The sequence below is a fragment of the Microtus pennsylvanicus genome, chromosome X (genome assembly GCF_037038515.1).
Source record: "Microtus pennsylvanicus isolate mMicPen1 chromosome X, mMicPen1.hap1, whole genome shotgun sequence".
NCBI classification, from domain to species: Eukaryota; Metazoa; Chordata; class Mammalia; order Rodentia; family Cricetidae; genus Microtus; species Microtus pennsylvanicus.
Genome location: NC_134601.1, coordinates 96,102,602 through 96,106,171, shown reverse-complemented (window position 1 = coordinate 96,106,171; position 3,570 = coordinate 96,102,602). Strand labels below are relative to the sequence as shown.

Here is a 3,570-nt window from a genome sequence, read left to right as displayed (position 1 = left end):
GTTGCTTACTGAGTTGCTTCCCTGGCTTTCTCAGCTTGATTTTTCAAACAGGTTAGGACTCCAGTGAACTGGGATCCTGTATATCAATTCAATGATGAGATTGCCTCACATACTTACCTATAGGCTTAACTCATGGAAGCATTTTCTAAAATGAAATTCCCTATTCCTAGAGGAGATGAATTTATCTTATGTTATTCTTAGTTAATGTTCCATTCCTTCAAAGAGACACCATGTCCAAGGCAACTACATTGGGGCTTGCTTTTGTTTCAGAGTGTTGGTCCATGATCAACATGGCCAGCCTGGTGTCATACACACATGGCACTGGAACAATAGCTGAGAGGAGAGCTCAGATACTGACTGGAAAGTAGGAGTCAGAGAGAGAGACAGAGACAGAGACAGAGAGACAGGCAGAGAGAGAGACAGAGAGAGAGACAGAGACAGAGAGACAGACAGAGAGACAGACAGAGAGAGAGACAGAGAGAGAGACAGAGAGAGTGAGAATGGGCCTGGTGTGGGCTTTTGAAATCTGAAAAGCTATTCCCAGTGGTAAACCTTCTCCAATAAGACCACACCTCTTAATCCTTCCTAAACAGTTCACCAACTGGGGACCAAATATTAAAATATATGAGCCTATGAGGGTCATTCTAATTCAAACTGCTTCATGGCTTGTTTACTACTACTACTGCTACTACTACTACTAATAATAATAATAATAACAACCAGGATACCCTATAATCACAACAATAGCCAGATTAACAAGATATCCCTAATGATGTCACTACTGTGGATAACCAACAGCGAGTTCACCTTTTTAAGGCCTGCATAGTAAAAAAGAATTCATGTTTGGTTCTATAAACCTAGTCAGATACTTGTGACTGGAGAAGTCATATACCTTAGAGAATAATCTACTAGTGTCATTTTTTCTAAACCAGTATAATTTCTAACTGTATTTTAAATATGTATCCTTACACCCACAGACAAGTATAACTTTCACTCTCATCAAACAATCTTTATTTCTGCAGTAGATGGAGGCTACAATGGAGAAGCACAGTTTTCAAAGTGCAAATAAAAAGTGACCATGAGTTTCTCTAGTTTACCTGGTAAATCAACAATGCAACCCTTATTGCAAAGGCTAAGGGAAAAGTGTGGAGAAGAAAGAAGGAAGATTTAAGTGCCTGAGGACAAGGAAGCCTGCACCAAAATAGTATCTTTTAGATATGACATGAATACTCCATCCACGAAATCTCAGTAATATAGTTGCTCAACCAAGACCAGTTCTAAACACATGTACATAAAATCAACAATTAGTGAACGCTGCAAAAATTGTGACTCTGTTTTAGTTTTATCCTTAAAGACTCACTCCGGGTATGTCCAGATGAAGCCCTTGTGACTTCATTTTTATGTCTTCTGAAGTTGAAATTATTTGCCAAAATTTTCAGCCACAATTCAAACATGGAATGAGGGAGAGTTTCCAAGACCCATATACTCACGTTACAATCCTTAATGAAGATGCAGAACATAAAAAGTGCAAAGGTAGATAACTCCATTAAGAGCATATTGCTGTGAGTGAAAAGCTTCTAAGCATCTTTCTTCCGCTTCTCACTCATCACAGGGATGTTTGTAATGTTAATTATAGAACAGCAGTTGGAATATTCTTTGCCACCACTTGGTGTTTGAGATGGGGACAGCAGGAACCTAGCTAATCTCATTTAGCAAGGACACGGGTCCAATAGCTTTCAAGAGCAATTCTTTCACTGAAAACTGCAAATAGTGTTCTTTACAGCCACAGTGGGATTTTTCTCACTGATACTTCCACCCTTTATTGAGCTTTCACTTTTGTTTTCTTATTTGTATTCACATCTGTACTCTTTAAGCAGCAGTCATTCCTTTGGGTTAAAAAGTACAGTCTACATATGTGACAAATATCACCAGGTATAAAATACCTGCCAGTCTAGGGTCACAGGGGTGCACAGGCCAGTGTAGAAAAATGAGTTGTCCTTTTCTTGCTCTGTTGTGCTTCGGTATGTACTCAAAATGCTGTGCTAAGTAGCACCACTAGGGGGGTTGTAATATAATATTTACAATCATTACTTTGAAAGAAATTGCATTTTAATTATTGTAATAATTTGAAGTGAGCATGTAATATGGGTTTCACGATGATGTTTTCATAAATACATGACTTTTACTATTATACGTTATTTGTAAACTATGCCATAACCTTATCTCCTTTTGTTTTGTCCTTTGTTACTTCTCTTTGCTAGTCATATTTTTGAGGAGAAGCATATCAAAGTTCACATTTAGTTTTATTTTATGACATGGTATCATTGATTTTCCTAGACTGCACTTAACTCTCTCTGCAGCCCAAGAAGATTTTGTACTTGTGATCATCTTATCTCAAGCTCTTCATGACTAGATATGGTTCACTGTATGCAAGCTAGAAGTAAGACATTTGATGTATGGGTGTGTCTATTAGCCGAAAAAAAGGGTAACAGTAATCAGGTAAATTCACTAGTTAGAGAAAACCATTTAATATACATCCTATTATATAAAAAGCTTCAGATAACTCACAGTTGTGTCTCCCTTAACCAGCATGAATCTTAGGGTAAGAATTTCCTTCACTTCTTCCTCTAAGGGCTCAGGAATTAGCATGCTCCCTTATTTGTTTGAGGTAACAACTTCACAGTAGGAAAAGAGATCTAGAGAAACGCGAGGTGGCCGCCTACATGTTCCAGGGCGCAGACGGCCAGGCTGGCTAGTCAGGCTCCAGATTCATGAAGCCCCCAGGAGGAGAATCGAGCAATCTTTTTGGTAGTCCAGAAGAAAATGTTCCTTCAAGCAAACCTAATAAGAGCATCTAATATTTTTGGACCAACTGAAGAACCTAAAAACCTACCGAAGCGGATCAATCCTCCAGGGGGCAAAGGAAGTGGTATCTTTGATGCATCTTCTACTGTGCAGACTCGACAACGACTGAACCCACCTGGCGGGAAAACTAGTGACATATTTGGGTCCCCAGTCACTGCCACTGCACACCCAAACAAGCCCAAGGATCATGTTTTTCTATGTGAAGGTGAAGACTCTAAATCGGACCTGAAAGATACATCAAACTCACCCAGAGGAGAGCAGAGCGAGAAGGGAAGCTCAAGAGAAACAGACTATGCCAAAATAACAGAGCCTACACCTACAGTTGACAGTCATTAGCCCAGACTGGGACCGCAGTCTCAGTCTCACAAGGTCCTGAACCCAGCAGGAGGGAAATCCAGCTTCTCCTTCAATTGAAAGGCTCCTCCTCTGCCTGTGCTCAGACCAGAAACTCAGAGATAGGGTATTGAAATGTTAGTGCTTCCTTTAACCCAAATGAGTCATGGTGGGAGAGGGTTGGTCATGCACGTGGGTTTGCCTGCTCATAGCCCCTTTGGAGGGGCTGCAGAAGGACTGTGCCTTCCAGACTGCCAAGATACACATCTGTGGGGATAAAGTGGGGCGCTCTTATGCCTGCTCTGTAGTTGTTCTGTGTGGAACAGTAAGGTTCTGGGATGGGCGAAAGAAATGGCACCCGTTAGCAGAAGC

At 40.7% G+C, this 3,570-nt stretch overlaps 1 pseudogene; it reads left to right on the top strand.

Moving 5' to 3' along the window:
* The first annotated feature begins 2,823 nt into the window (after window positions 1-2,823).
* On the top strand, window positions 2,824-3,201 carry LOC142841371 (jupiter microtubule associated homolog 2 pseudogene; annotated as a pseudogene).
* The last annotated feature ends 369 nt before the right edge of the window (window positions 3,202-3,570 follow it).